Source organism: Musca domestica, unplaced genomic scaffold, assembly GCF_030504385.1.
Source record: "Musca domestica strain aabys unplaced genomic scaffold, Musca_domestica.polishedcontigs.V.1.1 118, whole genome shotgun sequence".
Lineage (NCBI taxonomy): Eukaryota > Metazoa > Arthropoda > Insecta > Diptera > Muscidae > Musca > Musca domestica.
The window spans coordinates 1,676,246-1,698,247 of record NW_026712149.1 but is presented as its reverse complement, the minus strand read 5'-3'; the positions used below and the strand labels follow the sequence as shown (position 1 = coordinate 1,698,247).

The following is a 22,002-nucleotide window of genomic DNA, read 5'->3' as shown; positions in this document are numbered from 1 at the left end:
GAGTGGACCGATATTGTCCATTTTCGAACACGATCCAATTTTTTAATAATATAACGATGTATCAAATTTGGAGGAAATCGGATACTCCCTTCGAGATTTATCGTGCGCATCAGCCAGACAGGTGGACGGATGGTCGACAGACAGATGGACGGATGGACAGGTTTATTATGCACCAAATAATATCAGCTCAAATGGACAGAATTTTGGCATTTACGACTGAATTCATAATACAAACCAGTACTTCAAATTTGGTGTAAAGATGCTCAGATATAGTTATAGCTCCCATATATATGTTTTATCCGATTTGGAGTTTAAAGTCCCTCACAAGCGTAATATCCATTCCACCACAATGATCTTTGGTACCAGATATCAAATACAGCTTTGAAATAAGTGTATCAAATTTTGTCAAGAACGGTTCAGATTTGGATACAGCTCCCATATATATCCTCAACCGATTCCGGTTAGTTGTGCACCAAATGCCTAATATCAGACCAAATAAACTGAATTTCCGCATATCCGACCGAATTTAGCCTAGAAGCAAGTAAATCAAATTTGGAGAAAAGCGGTTCAGATATAGGTATAGCTCCCATGTTTCATCCGATTTGGTGTTTAAGTCCCTTAAATTCCTAACATGTATTTGACAACATAGATATTTGTTATCAAGTTATCAAGATCGGTTCAGATATGGATATAGGTCAAATATATATCTTCAACGGATTTCGGGTTAATTGTGCACCAAATAACCAATATCTGTCAAAAAGTACATCCGACCGAATTCAGTCTAGAAGCAAGTAAACCAAATTTAGAGAAAATTGGTTCAGATATAGCTAAAGCTCCCATACATATGTTTCATCCTCACATATATATCCTTAATCCGATTTCAAGTTTATTGTGCAAATGATGGCTAATATCAGCCCAAATGGAGTGAATTTTGGCTGTACGATATCTCCAAGTGATATCGTGCACTCTATACCGAACTATAACTGCTCTAAGCCAAATGTAGATAGGTGGTATGATCTACTTGAAATAAATTATTTTGTTAAGGGAGCCTACAAAATGTGCATAGTGGTATAGGGTATCATATAGTCGGCACTGTCCGACTTTTAACTTTTCTTTACTGTCTTCTTTTATTTATTCTCTAGTTTTCATTCTTTAGGGGTATCACATATTAATCAATTTACCGGTAAAATACCTATACATGAAATTTTACTACTGCATGTGGTCCGACTCAGAAGAATTTAAACAGAATTATCTTTTCATCAGATATTTTTATTTGTCCTCTAAAAATAAAACGTTCATTCTATATCTTGGGAACCACAATTGTAATCATGAGGTAATACAATTGTAATTGCATGTCCAATAAACATTTTTTTCTTTATCCAAATTGCATACCTTTCCCCAAAGGACCTTTCACACTGCTCGCAACATTTAAGTTTTATGCGAAAAACGAATGCGTGTGGGACATAGAAAGCGTATTGAGACTCATGTCATTATTGTAGCATGCCGGCCTGCAGTGTGCGTCGGTCATTCAGATAGCCAGCTGGCCAACCAACCACTCACTGCCCACTTTTCATCTCCATTTGCTGCAGTTTTGGTTCTGTGGCAAATCGTGCGTGGCTCAAAGTGTGGTTGTTGTGATGATGTTGTGTTTGTGGCCGCCTAGTGGGATGGCTTATTCGGCCGTCCAGGGTTTTATGATTGTTTGACTGTTCGCGGTGGCGGTGAAATGCAGGTCAACGTGTTATCGCGGACGGCTGGATTTACATTTGTGTTCTACAGACCTTGCATTTGTTAGATATGCAAATCGATAATAATTATTTAAATATTGCCAAAAAAAAACTTCGCTAGAAAACGAATACCAAACGAGTGTTTGTGTATGCGAGCGCATGGAACATTTAAGTAAATTATTTATATTGTTTTAACGCAACACAATTTGTTATGGCTTTTAATTTATGCAATTGTGAATATTATGAAATTTTATTATAGAATTACTATAAAACTGTTTTATGTTAGTAAATAAATTTTATATTTTCTAAACTCTTAGCAAAACAAAAAATTGAGTAAATTTACGAAATAATTTAGAGGGCAAACTTGGCCTGTGGAAATATGGGGAGAATATGAATAAAAGATGTGTTCGAAAGGACATGAAATGAATATTAAACCAGTAAGGGAAGAGCGAATGTTCGACATGATCTACTAGATAAAGCCATTTATTATTATATATTGTCAATTTTCAATTTTTCATACTTGGCCCTAAGTTTTAGTATGAAGGTTGATTTGGAAACACATACATAGTACATACAACATACATACATAAACAAGTAAGCAAAGGCTACAGTCGAGCGGGGCTGACCGTTGAATACCCTACAACACTATAATAAACGATACAGTTTATATAGGCGAGATATTCGAAAGAATTCCACAAGATTTTGTGACAAATAATAAAAGAAAACCATCAGGTTTCGTTCTTTAAATTTCGAATAATAGCAACTTAAACTAATTTGCTCATTAACAATTTATTGGTAGATGTTGCACGTAAATGGTCTTCCTAGATCTGGAACCAATATTTCCCAAAGACCTATAATCTCTCAGAAGTGGCAAAAGATTAACATTTATTATTGGTTTTTAATTAAAACGCATCTATATGAGATACAGACATTTGACTATATTCTTCAACGAAATCAGCGTTAACAAAATAGTCAGAAGTGCGACTTTCCTGTTTCTGTGAATTCTCCAAAAAGTCACTGGAATGGACATTTTCGTGTTTTGTCTGCAAAAGTTGGCAAACTATTTCACACATTGAATATTTTTGGATGGCCATCCGAAACTGCATGGCGTTTGCAATGTCTGGTAACGTCCATTCAAATGCGCGTGAGGATCGGGCGATAATTACGATTTGCTGACAATTTTGCAGTTTTTTTTGTCCATTTCAACCCCTAAATATATGGCGATTATCTCCAAAAAAAGTAGACTTCTGACCCTCATCTTATCCCCATACAAAATTTCATAAGGATCGGGCCATACATGCGATCTGTTCTTGGATAGACATATATATCGCACATATTTGGCTATATATCCGATTTGATGGATGTTAACATCAATGTAAAGATCAGAGTAACCTTGTCATGGTTTTGTGATTTCGACGTGATTTAAAATATTCACGGTTTAATGAAAAATTTTGAATTTTTTCAACACAAAAGATATGGTCTATTTTACCCGCTAAATATTATCCGATGACCACCCAAATTGGTAGACTTCTTCCCCGGCCTAAACTCTAGCTAGATGCGAAATTCCGCGTCGATTTGTCTATTATTGCGACCTGCATAGCTACTGCAAAATCCGACATTTTTTTAGTATTTGGTCCATTTCAACACCTAAACATTTGGCGATCATCTCTAAAAGAAATAGGCTTCTATTCTGACCCTAACCGCACCTTCGAGCAAAATTTCGTAAGGATCGGGCCATAATTGCGACAGACGGACAGACGATCCATATATACTTTCCTATATGGGAAACCAATATTTCGAAGTGTTACATAAATTCTGGCCCAATCAAACTTATAATACCCCCAACACATAGTGTTGTAGGGTATAACAACATACATAGTATACGAAAAGTTCTAAATGGTAAATAATTTGGTCGGAAAAAGAGTATGAAGGTTTTATACAATGGGGTGTTTTCGGAAATGCAACCTTTATTATACCCTCAGTTTTATGGCTGGAGAGGGTATATATCATTTGATACGGCAATAAGGTCTCTAGGTCTCTTTATACCAGATCCGTTTCAGGACATTTGGAGTCGTCTATCTATCTTGCTGGCTGGTGCTCACGATAACTCTCGAAAGGAGTATACGATTTGATCCAAACATGGTACATCGCAATATTATTGTCAAACTTAAGCTTCCTCCAACAAAACGTCAACAGCTTCACAAATAACAATTTACCGCATAGCATAACAAGGAAGGATTATCCAATTCAGTGCAAAACTTTGCAAATCCCTATATTTGTATCAGTGTTGCGTCAGGTGCGAAAATGGACAACATCGGTCCACTCCATCAAGTAATCATAACTCTTTAATGGTGAAATAAGAGTCCGATTGTCATCAAATTTCACAGATCCCTATATCTATATATCTATATCTATAAAAGAGGAAAATGTTTGTATGTTTGTTTGTTTGTTTGTTTGTTTGTTTGTTGGTAATTTATGGACTCGAAAACCGCTGAATAGATTTTCCTGAAAATTTCCATATATACTGCAACATCGCCTGAAAATAACATAGGCTATATACATTTTTGATTTTCCACTTGGAACTGGAAATATAGCAGCAGAATCGGACGTACCTCCCAAAAATTTAGATTTTATATGCACATATCTATTGATTGGTTGAAGATACAGTCTCCTAATTTGGAATACGTAACGGAATTTGGAACAAAAATAAGTTTGCCAAATTATATTGTAATCGGTTCAGATTTGGATATAGCTCCCATATATATTTTCGACCGATTTCGTTCATTTGATGCCTCAAACACAATATGAATGTTCGATTCCAATGAAATTTGGAATGTGTGACGGGATTTGTTCCGAAAATAAATTTGTCAAATTATATTGAAATCGGTTCAGATTTCGATATAGCTCCCATATATATTTTCGGCCGATTAAAGCATTTGATGAACCAAACACGCTATGTTTCCTCAATTTCAATGAAATTTGAAACGTGTGATAGATTTTATCTAAAAAATAGATTTCCCAAATTATATTGAAATCGGTTCAGATTTGGATATAGCTCCCATATACATTTTCGGCCGATTTCATATATTTGGTGGACCAAACACGATATGTATTTCCAATTGTAATGAAATTTAAAATAAGTAACGGAATTGGGAGCCACAATGAATTTGTCAAATTAAATTGAAATCGGTTCAGATTTGGATATAGCTCCCATATATATTTTCGACCGATTTCATGTATTTGATGCACCAAACACGCTATGTATCTCTAATTTCAATGAAATTAGGAATGTGTAGCGGAAATTAAAACGAATATACATATGTCAAATTATATTCAAATCGGTTCAGATTTGAATATAGCTCTCATATATATTTTCGACCGATTTCATGTATTTTATGCACCATACACGATATGTATGTTCGATTCCAAAGAAATTTAGAATATGTAACGGGATTTTGATTAGAAAATAAATTAGTGAAATTATATTAAAATCGGTTCAGATTTGGATATAGCTCCCATATATATTTTCCGCCGATTTCACATATTTGATGCACAAAACACGATACGTATTTCCGATTCCAATGAAATTCGGCATGAGTGGCTAAATTTGGTACAAAAGTAAATTTGACAAATTATATGTAAATAGGCTCAGATTTGATTATAGCTCCCATATATATACTCAGTCGATTTCACATATTTGATGCACCCAAAGCGAGAGAGACAAAATCTGGCACCAAAAAAAATTGCCAAATTATATTGAAATAAGTTGAGGTTTGGGTATAGCTAACATATATATTTCGGCCGATTTCATACATGTTATGCACCAAACATGATATATATGACCGATACAAATGAAATTCAAAATGTGTGGCGGAATTTGGTTACAATAATAAATGTGACAAATTAATTGGAAATTAGTTAAGATTTGGATATAGCTCCCGTATATATTATCGGCCGATTTCACATATTTGACGCACCAATTTCAATGAAATATGAAAGGTGGGGCGGAATTTGGTGTAAAAGTAATTTTTTTAAAATTATATTTAAATCGGATCAGATTGGGATATGATTTTAATAAGAACCATTGACCCACAACGCCTTAGGCTAACACTAAAAAACAACACAACAATTTATTTGAAATACGCTTATTACGGCGAAGTATGTTGCTATCTCGAATTCACTAATTGCAATAGAAATGTCACTCAACTACAAAAGATTGCAGTTTACTGCACGCTTGGTATTTGCTATGAAATAAATAAATCCGGAGGACAAACCCTTCGTGTATGTATGTCATGTTACTGCTTTTCTAATGGTTTTGGTTATTTACGCATTAAAGTAGTGCAATATATATTTTTTTTTAATTTTTAAATTTGTTTTTTTTTTTTCAACCAACACATATTCGTAAATAAAATTTTGAATGCATATAAAATCAAAAGGGGTAGCGAAGCGCACCGGGTTCAGCTAGTCTCTCATAAAATTCGAAATAAACAGCCGATTGTCTTCGAAGTTGCATATCTCAATATTTCAAGATAATTATCAAGACAATATCTTGTGTAACTATGGAATATGTCCTAGGTCCTCCAAGAAAATTCAAAGTTTTTTGTTAAAAAAACTGAACGGACCGAACTTTTAATACCATCCACCATTCAGAAAGAACTTAAAAAGTTTCCAAAAAATTCGGTAGAAAAATACCGCTCAAATGAGAAGCAATATATCTATATATATAAATGTAAGTTGTGTTAGTTACTACGCTTATAACTTAAGAACCGCTGGATTAATTTTAACGATTCACACAAATTCGGAGTTGTCTACTCTCCGAAAAGGATAATATCCAAAAAAATCGCGTAAAAATGTGATATATTAACATTTTCATTTTGACTTTTCAAATGTACAATAGTAATGTTTTATTTTGCATGATTTTTTTCCATTTTGACTTACTTTTTTCTAATGTACATTTGTAGTGTTTTTTTATATTTTATTTTTGAATTCGAATATTTATACCAATTTATTTAATTGACTTGATTTCTTGAGAACTGAAATTGATGGCGGGTTACATGGAAGTGTAGTAGCGAATTATGTGGTGGCGAAACGGAATAGATGATATCGAAATAATTTAACGCGGTCACACCAAAGTTAAAAGATAATTACTTTTTCTAAATCGCTGAAAAATCATGAAAAAGAGATCTCATTGCAAAAATCAAAAAAACATTTTCAATGGAATCGAATTTTAAAGTAATAGTACATTCTATTGACAAACTTTGTAAGGAAGGACCTTAAAATATTTGCTGTAAAAAATCAGCGAAAAAGTTGAAGACTTTTTCAATTTGTTATTCTTTTTTTTGTCAATTTTTTTTTTTTTTTTTTCAATTTGTATTATCATATTGAATTCAGTGGATTTTTTGTGAACAAAATAAAGAATAATTTTTCACTAAAAAATGAAATAAGTGCGAAATAGGATGTTAACTGACATCTACCTTTCAACTCCAGGGCCTACATCGTGGGTTAGCTGAAAGATGCGAACACATTTAAACAAACAAAAATGACCGAAAAAGCTTAATGGGGCTCATTTCAAAGCGTGACAATGATCCGTCCAATGAGAGCTCAAAATGCAAAATTCTTTGGGAGAATAATAAGTAATATACCAATATTGAAATAAAAGGTGCAAAATAGTAGAGCGAATCGGACTTTTAGTAAGAAAAGGTTTTATATCCTTCCAGAAATTCTTCCCAAACATTCAAAATACCTAAAATCACTTTTGCAGGTCTTTATATCGATCATAACTCATGGATAAGGGAACAACCCGATTTCATATTAATATAACCATCTATGATTTAAGTTATTTTTGGGGTCTTGGCCGGCCACTTTTTTCATTTTTTGGCCCTTATTTGACATTTTTGTTTTTAAGGGGGTAGATAACCTCTTCGCATAAAATTTGAAATTTTCAGAGTAGGGCCCATATTGGTATTGACCAAATTCATCAATTGATTTGGCTAAAAAATTTTATTTATGCCACCCTGGGGTAGGGAACCATCATACAGATAATTGCCACATAGGAATTTATTTAAGTAAAGTCCCCACATTGGAGTATCCCCAAGTCCACTTTCACATCTAATGTGTGGTCAGAAAAGAAAATTTTGTATTCTATTGAATTTTTAACCCCCAAGAGAATATTGGTTGGGAACGTAGATTTGGGATGTGCATCCATATGAAATAAATTGTGGACACATGAAGAAATTACAAATATAAGAAAGTAGCACGGGACCGAATATTTGTCCTTGAATTATCCTATGATGAAAATATGGACTTTAAGGGGTCTCCAACTTACAAGTTAAATGGCAAATAAAATTAATTCCCATCTTATCATTCTGCCCTCAATTATGAGGTGGATAAAACTATTTTTACTTATCTAAATCACGCGAAATGCTATGACATGCTATATTGTTCTGCTATATTTTTGATTTGGCCTCTATTTGTCATCTTGGATTATAAGGGGTAGAAGAAAGTTTTCAATGTAGGTCGATGTTTCGGAGTAGTGCCCATATAAAGAAGGTACCTCCTAATTTAACCACATTTCAAAGAATTTGGCTAATAATGCGTATTAGGGGGGTGAAACTCTTACACTAAAATTTCAACATATCTACAAATTTTAGAATTTTTATCCATGTTATAATACCCTCTCAAGTCCACCTTTTGGCGGACAAACAGACTGACATGGTTAGGGGGACTTATGAGGACTCTAATGCACAATCTAAGTTGCTAATGGGTTTAAAAAAGTAATTAACTTTGGCTATTCTTAAATCATTCAGCCCTCAATTATGTAGTATACAAAATACAGCAAATTCCAAATTACTGCTCATTTGACTGGAAGATTTTGCTACGATTTTTACCATATTAAAAATTAATTTGATCCCTTATATGGCGATAAGATTGATATATACTTTTTAATAGATTTGTATAGCACATCCACACAGTTGAAGCCCACGGTTTAAATATTGAAGCCCACTGGTTAAAAATGGGTACAGGTATTTTAAAACACTTTAAATCGACCTGTACGTGAACACTTATATCAGTCATATCTGTGAATAATTATGCTTGGGAATATATGCATAATAGACAAAAACTACGGGCCGGCAACGCGGACCGGGCCAGCTAGTAGGGACTATACGGGGACATGGTGCTGCATAAGCAATTTATTGTCATAGGCTGTAGAAACGATTCCAAACCTCCGGTGAATAATGTCCCTTATATCATCAACTTATGTCATTATGAACTTAATAGCCCACTGAGATCACTTTGTGTAATTTATAACAGTTTATGTAACACTATTTGCTTATATAGTCCCTTGAACACAATAAAAAATTGTATTCTGCATATGTAATTTTTGTTGTGCTATGTCTATGCTAATATTTTGTTTATGTAACCTTATATTTATGTCTTCTTAACTCTATAAGCTCATTTTTACGGCATATTATCTACAACTCCCTCCGCGGAACCAGTAGAACTTCGCCTTTGAGCACCAGTTGTACATGTTATATTTTTGTTTTACTTCATCAAGCTGCTTGATCATCTGGCATCTGATCTACAATCCCTATGCGGAACAGTAGACGTGGCCAATGCGCAGTGCTTGTAGATTGTTGCTTTGTAAATTTATGTTTACTAATCTGTGTGTGACTTTTAAAATGTCTTTTGTATTTTAACCACTGGCTGATGTAGTTTCAGTAGCCGGTGTAAAACCATTGCTAACCCGCCTTGGTCCGGACTTTGGTGTGTACGCGCTCTCTACGTTATAGGGAGGTTGCCCCCTCGGTCGGCAGGGGCGGGTGTGAGAGGCGTGGGACCGAACGAAAAAAAAAAAAAAAAAAAAAAAAAAAAATACCGAATAAAGGGAAGTACCGCTATAGGGGGGCTATACTAGGACGTGGACCTGCATAGACAATTTTCCCTCACAGGTTTTAGTACTCATTACGAACTTCAAATATGAAATTTGACGCAATTCCGATGAATAATATCGCAAAAATCCCCGAAATACCGAATACCTCCGGGTAGCGTTATATGAGTGCTATGCTAAAATATAGATCAATATAGACAATTCTCTCCCAGGTGGTAAAGTACTAAGAGGGAACTCCTTGTGTAGATTTTCAGACTATTCCATTGAAATATGCGGATAAAATCATAAAAAAACCTAATGACGGAAGGTACAGTTACATGGGGGATATTCGATATCGTGGATCTATATAGAAAATTATCTTTCAGGGGGTAGAGAACTCACAGAGAACTCCTTGTGTAGAATTTCAGACAATTCCATTGAAAATAAGGTTAAAATCATCAAAATACCGAATATTGGGAGGTATAATTATACAGGGTGAGACAAAAAAATTGCAACCAGTGGCAGCTCATTATATTGTTTACAAGCGAACAAAATCATTCTGGTGAGAATTTTCCAAAAAAAAAGTTATTCGTGATGGAATTCAAGCGTGATCTTTTGTGTCTCGTACCATCGCTCGTTACCGTGATACTGGTAACGTAGCCCGACGTGAAGGAAGTGAACGGAAGTAAAAAGCTACATCAGCAGAAATGGTTCGAAAAGTAAAGAAGCGACTTGTCCGAAATCCGCGTCGCAGTGGCCGAAAAATGGCTCGTGAGCTGAACATATCACAATATTCCATTCGGAAAATATTGAAAAATGAGCTCGGGGTAAAGCCATTGAAATTCCAAAAAGTGCAAAAACTTACAGCACAACAGAAAGAGAATAGACTAAAAAGAGCTAAAGAGTTGCTTCGCTTGGCCAAAAGTGGTGAACTGCCGAATTTGGTTTTCTCCATGGACATTCCAACAACACTCAGCAACAAGCACTCGCACTCAGCACTCGCTTCATTTCCAGCGCAAAATGGCCACCAAAATCTCCGGATACCAATCCGTTGGACTATTGTGTCTGGAGTATTTTGGAAAGCAAGGTTTGCAGTAAAAAATACTAAAGTGTCGATCACCTCAAGCAAGCGCTTCGCCGGGAATGGGCCAAATTACCGCAGAGCAACATTCGGGCAGCGTATGACGGTTTCATTGGCCGTTTGAAGGCCATAATTCGTGCCAAAGTTGACCAATTCGAACAAATCTAAACTTATTCTAAATTTTGAGGCTATTTTCAATAAAAGTTCAAAAAAATGTAAAAATTATGGCATATAATTATATTATGGCATATATCGACAAAACCGACTGATAATTTTTAATTTGTTAATTTTCAGTAAAAGTAAGGAAGAAGATACTGTACTAAAGTACTTACATCAATTACTCCAAAAAATTACTTTTGTCTTTTTTACCTTTTTTGTATGCTCATATATAAACCTGGAAATAGGATAAAATTACAATTAAATATTTCTTATATTTCTCTCATCGCTAATGAAGAAACGTTTATTCCAGTTTATATATTATTGCCTGAAGCATCAAACTGAAACACGTTTTAATGTGGAAATTTCTACATGAACAGGAAACCAGTCTCACATCACAAAGTGTCTATGTATTTTACCGAACCTAATTAATAAACAATGGCCAAACATTATAAAGTAAAATTACACCAAAAATATTCAACTTTGAAACATTTCCCCGCATTGCAACATAATTTTTAAGAATAAGGGGCCTCCAATAATTCATGCCCTTATCAACTTTAGGGCCATTAAGTGTTGGATTTAAAAGATATCGTCATAGAGGTCGTTGTAGCATTTCTCATAAAAATGCAAGTAATTAATAATAGAAACAAATTTAACAAACAAATGAAAATAAAGCAATTATAATATTTTCACGACAAAGTGAAGTGAACGTTTATTAAATGTTCTTGCTATATTTTATGGTTTACGCCGAATATAATAAATCTTGTAATATCTGGGCATTTTTTTCTAATGGTCAAGTTAATTAGATTTTGTCAGGATCTTTAGGGTAACGTAGTGAACTCATCAGAGACTAATAGAAATTTAATTTACATTGTTATACCCTACAACACTATGTGTTGGGGGTATTATAAGTTTGATTGGGCCAAAAATTATGTAACACCACGAAATATTGGTTTCCCACATAGGAAAGTATATATGGGTCTTCCTAGCTCGCCGATCTGAGTCGATCTAGCTATGTATGTCCGTCTGTCCGTTTGTCCATGTTAATTTGTAATCACTCTACAGGTCGCAATTATGGCCCGATCTTCACGAATGGAGGTGGGGCTAGGGTCAGAATAGAAGCCTATTTCTTTTGGAGATGATCGGATAATATTTAGGGGTTGAAATGGACCAAAAACTGAAAAAAATCCTGATTTTGCAGTTGCTCTACAGGTCGCAATTATGGACCAATCAAAGCGGAAGTTAGCACGGGGCTAGAGCTTAGGGCTGGGCAGAAGCCTTCCAATTTTGATGGTCATCGGGTAATATTTAGTGGGTGAAATAGGCCACAACATTTGTGTTAAAAAAAGTCAAATTTTCGATTAAACCGCGAATATTTTTAATCCCAGCGAAATCAGAAATAGACGAACAGGTCAATTCTGACCGTTACGTAGATGCCGATAGTAAATATATCGGTTATATATAGCGAAACATATACAATGTATATATACAAAGGAAGGGGATGTTAGCTAGAATGCTTATATCTCCAGAATGGCTGGAGCGATTTTGACATAAAAGTATAAAATCTAAAAAAATCGCATAAAAAGGTATCAATAACGATGTTAATATAGATTTTGTCGTATTTTCTGACATTTTTTTATTTTTTCATATTTTCTATCGCATGCGAATTTTTCAATTTGACTTATAATATTTTGTAATATTTTTTTCGCCTTACAACACAGGTTTGGGATATTATATTAGCATTGCAAATATCGTCCGATTCTCACGAAAATTTTCACAAGGGTAGGGTAAGGCTCAGAAGTGCTAGCCCTATTGTTTTCAAAGATGTCCGCAATATATACAACTAAAAATTTTCCTGATTTTGCAACCGTTATGAAGGTCAAAAATAGAAACCAAAAGACACGAAATCTTGCCTAAAGTTAGAGTTTAGAACAGCGGGTACTATGGACCACTAATTTTGTGCGAAAAAATACCAGCTTTACTCACAGGCAATATCCGAAATACACAAAAGGCGAATTTCTGGCTTTTTTATGCTGATTTCTTTGACGAATATAGCCAAATATCGTGGACAGAGGGGCTTCTTGCTTTTGGAGATGATTGCAAAATATTTAAGGGTCAAATTAACCAAAAACAGAAATGTTTTTCCGATCACACAGTTGAAGCCAATCGACACGCCTGTGAAGAGAGTTAAGGACATGGAAGAATTATAGCATTTTGGATGACCATTTGATTATATTTATCTGTAAAATGGACTACAACAACTAACAGCCCGACAAGGTCCATAAATGTTGGGCAAATGTCCCTACTCAAAATCCTAATTTCAAAAGCGAAATCTTCCAATATGGATTTGGACATAAGGGGGCTTCTAACATATTCTAGTGTTGTAGGGTATAACATAGTCGGCCCCGCACGACTATAGCCTTTTCTTACTTGTTTTTTTTTAACTTTATACATAAAATGTAGCTAAATTCATCAGAATACCGATTATGAGAGATATTTGATATCATGGAGCTATTTAAACAATTGTCAAATATCAAAAAAAAAAAAAACATTGGGGTTTCAATTCAATTCAATTTAAGCAAATACTATAGTCGGTGGGGCCGGCCTTTTGGTACCGTACAACACTACAATTTAGGGTAAAGTTTCTGCAGATCTGACAACAATTTCACTCGAATGAAAATTCCCGGGTCGGACGGGACCGTCTTTATGATATCCTACACCCCTTTGCATACTTAGTAGAGCTTCACATAGCAAATACAAGTTTTTACGGGTAATTTGTGAAAATGAAATCATTCATAGTTATACTTTAAAATCTAAATGAACTAATATAAAAGGGGAATATCCTCCTCTGAATCGATTTCAACTAAATTTGCCGAGGCATTTGTGGATTTTCACTTCGAGCTTATATTAACCACTAGCTGAACCCGGTGCGCTTCGCTACCCCTTTTGATTTTATATGCATTCAAAATTTTATTTACGAATATATGTTGGATAAAGAAAAACAAATTTAAAGATTTAAAAAAAAAAATATTGCACTAATTTAATGCGTTAATAAACAAAATCATTACAAAATCAGTAACATGACATGCATACACGAAGGGTTTGTCCTTTGGATTTATTTATTTCATAGCAAATACCAAGCGTGCAGGAAACTGCAATTTTTTGAAGTTGAGTGGTTTTTCTATCGCAATTAGTGGATTCGAGATAGCAACATACTTCGCCGTAATAAGCGTATTTCAAATAAATTGTTGTGTTGTTTTTTAGTGTTAGCCTAAGGCGTTGTGGGTTAATGGTTCTTATTAAAATCATATCGCAATCTGATCCGATTTAAATATAATTTTAAAAAAATTACTTTTACACAAAACTCCGCCACACCTTTCATAATTCATTGAAATTGGTGCGTCAAATATGTGAAATCGGCCGAGAATATATATATGGGAGCTATATCCAAATCTTAACTAATTTCCAATTAATTTATCACATTTATTATTATAACCAAATTCCACCACATATTCTGAATTTCATTGGAATCGGTCATATATATCGTGTTTGGTGCATAATATGTATGAAATCGGCCGAAATATATATGTTAGCTATATCCAAACCTCAACTGATTTCAATATAATTTGGCAATTTTTGCTGGTGCCAGATTTTGTCTCTCTCGCTTTGGGTGCATCAAATATGTGAAATCGGCTGAGTATATATTTGGGAGCTATAATCACATCTGAGCGTATTTGAATATAATTTGTCAAATTTATTTTTGTACCAAATTTAGCCACTCATGCCGAATTTCGTTGGAATCGGAAATACGTATCGTGTTTTGTGCATCAAATATGTGAAATCGGCGGAAAATATATATGGGAGCTATATCCAAATCTGAACCGATTTTAATATAATTTGACTAATTTATTTTCTAATCAAAATCCCGTTACATATTCCAAATTTCTTTGGTATCGAACATACATATCGTGTATGGTGCATAAAATACATGAAATCGGTCGAAATATATATATGAGAGCTATATCCAAATCTGAAGCGATTTTAATATAATTTGACAAATGTATATTTGTTTTAATTTCCGCTACACATTCCAAATTTCATTGAAATTAGAGATACATAGCGTGTTTGGTGCATCAAATACATGAAATCGGTCGAAAATATATATGGGAGCTATATCCAAATCTGAACCGATTTCAATTTAATTTGACAAATTCATTTTGGCTCCCAATTCCGTTACTTATTTTAAATTTTATTACAATTGGAAATACATATCGTGTTTGGTCCACCAAATACATGGAATCGGCCGAAAATGTATATGGGAGCTATATCCAAATCTGAACCGATTTCAATATAATTTGGGAAATCAATTTTTTAGATAAAATCTATCACACTTTTCAAATTTCATTGAAATTGGGGATACATAGCGTGTTTGGTGCATCAAATGCTTGAAATCGGCCGAAAATATATATGGGAGCTATATCCAAATCTGAACCAATTTCAATATAATTTGACAAATTTATTTTCGGATTAAATCCCGTCACACATTCCAAATTTCATTGGAATCAAACATTCATATTGTGTTTGAGGCATCAAATGAACGAAATCGGTCGAAAATATATATGGGAGCTATATCCAAATCTGAACCGATTTCAATATAATTTGACAAATTTATTTTCGGATTAAATCCCGTCACACATTTCAAATTTCATTGGAATCGAACATTCATATTGTGTTTGAGGCATCAAATGAACGAAATCGGTCGAAAATATATATGGGAGCTATATCCAAATCTGAACCGATTACAATATAATTTGGCAAACTTATTTTTGTTCCAAAGTCCGTTACGTATTCCAAATTTGGAGACTGTATCTTCAACCAATCAATAGATATGTGCATATAAAATCTAAATTTTTGGGAGGTACCTCCGATTCTGATGCTATATCTCCAGTTCCAAGTGGAAATTCAAAAATGTATATAGCCTATGTTACTTTCAGGCGATGTTGCAGTATATATGGAAATTTTCAGGAAAATCTATTCAGCGGTTTTCGAGTCCATAAATTACAAACAAACAAACAAACAAACAAACAAACATACAAACATTTCCCTCTTTTATATATATTAACCATTAAATTAAAATTTGGCAAAGGTATGTCTTAGCTGGGAGCTAAATCTATATCTGAACAGATTTTCACCATTTTTAACATACATGTTTCTAGGCTCAATTTGGTGTTACATTCCATCCGATTTGGACTAATTTTACAAGTTTGGCGAACAATAAAAACCAAATCGGACGAAGATTTATATGCGACCTATATCCAAATCTGAACCGATCTCGATAAAATTTGGTTGATATGTTTTCCCAAATATCGTTGTTAAAGAGTGCATATTACGGATGAGGAGGACGAAAATAAAATAATTGGATGAACAATATATATGGGAGTTGTAGCTATATATGAACCGAAATTGTCATACTTATTTCCAGGTCACATTTTGTCGTACGTGCAAATTCCATACTATTTGGGCTGAGATTAAACGTTTGGTGCATAATATAAGGCAAATCGGACGAGGATATATGGGGGAGCTATATCTAAATGTTGACCGATTATTTCCAATTTCAATAGGGTTCGACCTTAAGTCAAGCAAAATAATTCTGAAAATTTTCATCTGAATCGGGGTATAAACGGATGGACATGCATAAATCGATTCAGAATGTGATTCTATGCAGATCATCAAAAGGAACTATGGGTCTATCTCGTCTTCTTGCATATTGAACTTTTTTCATTTATATACCCTCCATCATAGTATGGAGGGTATATTAACTTTGTCATTCCGTTTGTATCTCTTCGAAGACCCAACAAAGTATATATATTCTTGATCAGCGTATAATTCTAAGTCGATTTAGCGATGTCCGTCTGTCTGTTGTAATCACGCTATCTTTCGAACGAATTGAGACAGACTGCCAAAATTTTGCACGCTTTTTTATTTTTCCAGTAGGCAGGTTAATTTCGTAAATGGGCCATGTAGGTCCACGTTTTAAATATATATAGCCCCCATATAACGATACCTCCCTATATTCGGTATTTTGACGATTTTAGGTACAATACTTAACAAAATTGTTTGATATGTCGTATTTGAAGTTCGTAATGGATGCTATCTGCCTGTGACAGAAAATTGTCTATGCAGGTCCAGATCTTCGTATTACTCTGATATAACGGTACCTCCCAATATACGGTATGTTGATGTTTTTGGCGTCATTATTCACCGGAGTAGTTTCAAATTACGTATTTAGAGTTCGTAATGGGAACAAAAATTGTCTATGCAGGTCCAGGTCTTCGTATAGGCCCCACATATCAGTACCTCCCTGTATTCGGTATTTTGACGATTTTAGGTACAATACTCACCGAAATTGTTTGAGATGTCGTATTTGAACTTCGTAATGGATGCTACAGCCCATGACAGGAGATTGTCTGTGCAGGTCCACGTCTTCGTATAGCTCCGATATATACGGTATTTTGATGATTTTAGCTATATTATTGACCGTTTATTTCAAGTTTTAAATTTGAATTTGTAATGGCTTATGACGAACAAAACCTATGTAGGTTCACGTCGTATAGACCCCAATATAGCAGCTATAATCTGTATTTTTAAGATTTCAACAAAATTTTTAACAGATTTTATTTTGTGAAAATTTCCAAATGTGTTCCAAATGGTGAAGGGGATTCAAAGTTCGTCCCGGCCGAACTTACTTCTTCTTTACTTGTTTTCTTGAAATAATGTTACATAGCGAAACCACGGGGTCATGCAAATCAAATCAGGTCAAATTCGAATTTAGGATATTTCGGTCCCCGATACCGTATAGCCCCCATATAAAGGTAGTCCCCGTTATTGGGTAAACATTTTTCAATGGAATAGAAATTCAACACAAGGAGTTCTTTGTGAGTACTTTACCCCTGGAAGAGAATTGTCTATGTCCACGATATCGTATATCCTCCATATAAAGGTACCTCCCGATATGCGGTATTTTGATGATTGTAGCCACATTTTTCAATGGAATTGTCTGAAAATATTGGAATGTGCCAAGATTGAAAATAATTGGATTTTCATTTCGCTTTTCATGAGCTTCATGGATATTCAAAATGTTGATCCGTTTTGGGGGAGATACCTGAAGGAGTAATTTTATATCCTTCCGCTAATAAAAATATTGGAATGTGTGAAATTTTAAGAGAATCGTAAGCTTATTTCGAATTTTATGAACGTTTTGTTATTCAAAAATTTAACCCGTACCAGAAGGATATATCCCATCATCACACTAAATGTTGGGCTGGATGTAACATTGGGATTTGAGAACTTTGTGCTTTTATTTAACATTCTATAAGAGTTATAATTTTTTAAAATGTTGACCCAGAAGGAGTGGTCCGATATATCCCATCATCACACTAAATATTGGGCTGGATGTAACATTGGGTTTTGAGAACTTTGTGCTTTTATTTCACATTCTATAAGAGTTATAACTTTTTAAAATGTTGACCCTTCTGTGTGGGGGGTACTTGATGGATTGGCCTAATATTGTCCATTTTCGCCCCCCCGACAGCACGGATACAAATATTGGTATTTGCAAAGCAAGTTTGCAAAAAATTGCTCAATCCCTTCTTGTTCTACACGGCAAAATATTTTCTGTGAAAATGTTGACCTTTAATGGGAGCAGAGGTACCAGAAGGAGTGGACCGTTAAAGTCTATCTCCGAAGTCGATTAAAATTTCACAAAAATATTGCGATGTATCAAGTTTGGATCGAATTAGATACTCCGTCGAGTGTTATCGTGCGCACCAACCAGATAGACAGATGGGCGGACGGACAACAAACACCTCTCCAAATGTCCAGAAACGAATTTGGTACAAAGGGACCAACGGTCTAAAACCTTTTTTGCGATGAAGCAGATTTTGGCCGTAACCATATGACTGAGGGTATAAAAATATTTCGTTATACCGATGTGGTAATCGTGCGCACTAGTTTGCAAGACCTAAAAGGGGGGAAACTGCTATATCGACCTCAAATGTCCTGAAACGGATTTCGTTGAAAGAGATCTGGGACTAAAACCGTTATTTCGATGAATCGCATTTTGTCCGCATCAAATGATATTTACCCTCTGCAACAATATGGCTTAAGGTATAAGAAGGCCTGACACATGACAGACAACAACAAACCTATAGATATCTATTGGTGTTGTTGATTAGACTAAAGACATTTGTTGAAGTGAGTAGCTATATATTAAGTCTTTAGTACAGTGAGTTACATGTATAAATTTGGCCCATGGCCACGAAAAATGACAGATTTATACAGCCGAACTGTGCTCTCGTATGTGAGGAGTTGCCATCGACTTTTATATTTAACTAGCTGAACCCGGTGCGCTTCGCTACCCCTTTTGATTTTATATGCATTCAAAATTTTATTTACGAATATATGTTGGATAAAGAAAAACAAATTTAAAGATTTAAAAAAAAAATATTGCACTAATTTAATGCGTTAATAAACAAAATCATTACAAAATCAGTAACATGACATGCATACACGAAGGGTTTGTCCTTTGGATTTATTTATTTCATAGCAAATACCAAGCGTGCAGGAAACTGCAATTTTTTGAAGTTGAGTGGTTTTTCTATCGCAATTAGTGGATTCGAGATAGCAACATACTTCGCCGTAATAAGCGTATTTCAAATAAATTGTTGTGTTGTTTTTTAGTGTTAGCCTAAGGCGTTGTGGGTTAATGGTTCTTATTAAAATCATATCGCAATCTGATCCGATTTAAATATAATTTTAAAAAAATTACTTTTACACAAAACTCCGCCACACCTTTCATAATTCATTGAAATTGGTGCGTCAAATATGTGAAATCGGCCGAGAATATATATATGGGAGCTATATCCAAATCTTAACTAATTTCCAATTAATTTATCACATTTATTATTATAACCAAATTCCACCACATATTCTGAATTTCATTGGAATCGGTCATATATATCGTGTTTGGTGCATAATATGTATGAAATCGGCCGAAATATATATGTTAGCTATATCCAAACCTCAACTGATTTCAATATAATTTGGCAATTTTTGCTGGTGCCAGATTTTGTCTCTCTCGCTTTGGGTGCATCAAATATGTGAAATCGGCTGAGTATATATTTGGGAGCTATAATCACATCTGAGCGTATTTGAATATAATTTGTGAAATATATTTTTGTACCAAATTTAGCCACTCATGCCGAATTTCGTTGGAATCGGAAATACGTATCGTGTTTTGTGCATCAAATATGTGAAATCGGCGGAAAATATATATGGGAGCTATATCCAAATCTGAACCGATTTTAATATAATTTGACTAATTTATTTTCTAATCAAAATCCCGTTACATATTCCAAATTTCTTTGGTATCGAACATACATATCGTGTATGGTGCATAAAATACATGAAATCGGTCGAAATATATATATGAGAGCTATATCCAAATCTGAAGCGATTTTAATATAATTTGACAAATGTATATTTGTTTTAATTTCCGCTACACATTCCAAATTTCATTGAAATTAGAGATACATAGCGTGTTTGGTGCATCAAATACATGAAATCGGTCGAAAATATATATGGGAGCTATATCCAAATCTGAACCGATTTCAATTTAATTTGACAAATTCATTTTGGCTCCCAATTCCGTTACTTATTTTAAATTTTATTACAATTGGAAATACATATCGTGTTTGGTCCACCAAATACATGGAATCGGCCGAAAATGTATATGGGAGCTATATCCAAATCTGAACCGATTTCAATATAATTTGGGAAATCAATTTTTTAGATAAAATCTATCACACTTTTCAAATTTCATTGAAATTGGGGATACATAGCGTGTTTGGTGCATCAAATGCTTGAAATCGGCCGAAAATATATATGGGAGCTATATCCAAATCTGAACCAATTTCAATATAATTTGACAAATTTATTTTCGGATTAAATCCCGTCACACATTCCAAATTTCATTGGAATCAAACATTCATATTGTGTTTGAGGCATCAAATGAACGAAATCGGTCGAAAATATATATGGGAGCTATATCCAAATCTGAACCGATTTCAATATAATTTGACAAATTTATTTTCGGATTAAATCCCGTCACACATTTCAAATTTCATTGGAATCGAACATTCATATTGTGTTTGAGGCATCAAATGAACGAAATCGGTCGAAAATATATATGGGAGCTATATCCAAATCTGAACCGATTACAATATAATTTGGCAAACTTATTTTTGTTCCAAATTCCGTTACGTATTCCAAATTTGGAGACTGTATCTTCAACCAATCAATAGATATGTGCATATAAAATCTAAATTTTTGGGAGGTACCTCCGATTCTGATGCTATATCTCCAGTTCCAAGTGGAAATTCAAAAATGTATATAGCCTATGTTACTTTCAGGCGATGTTGCAGTATATATGGAAATTTTCAGGAAAATCTATTCAGCGGTTTTCGAGTCCATAAATTACAAACAAACAAACAAACAAACATACAAACATTTCCCTCTTTTATAGATATAGAAGAAATACCCATTTTCCAATATTTATTTTCAAATTCAGATATAATGACATAGTGGTCAAGTTGCCTCCGTGGCGCAATTGGATAGCGCGTTCGGCTGTTAACCGAAAGGTTGGTGGTTCGAGCCCACCCGGGGGCGGTCAATTTTTTTATATTTGAATAAAAGAGAAGTGTGTTTTCCGAATGATTTCCCCTCTTCCATCATCGTCAATTCAAACTAGACATTCAAAAAGTGAGCACCTAAGAGCGAAAATAAATCGGGCAAACAATTTTTTTCGATTTCGCTCGATTATGAGTGAGCATATTTTCCTTGTTTTTGAGTGGGAGCAGAAGGTTGTCAATTTTGCCAATTTATCGCCATTTTGACGATTTTCACTAAATAAATGGGGAATGCTGATTTTTGCCTCAGAAATGACGATATTTTAACAATCTACACAAACTACGTCACATTTTAATGTAATACGGCATTAAACGTAATCTTTTTACTACCATAACCGTTTTCTTATTTCATTTAGTTAGTTTATTTATTTATATACCTTCGATATACATCTTCATCCGATTCTAAGGGTTTTGTTCGCCATATAT

The 22,002-nt window shown here is 34.3% G+C and overlaps 1 non-coding gene across 1 annotated transcript; it reads left to right on the top strand.

Moving 5' to 3' along the window:
- Positions 1 to 21,482: 21,482 nt before the first annotated feature.
- TRNAN-GUU (transfer RNA asparagine (anticodon GUU)) lies at positions 21,483 to 21,556 on the top strand. The gene has a single exon. It is a non-coding gene; the product is annotated as a tRNA-Asn (tRNA).
- The last annotated feature ends 446 nt before the right edge of the window (positions 21,557 to 22,002 follow it).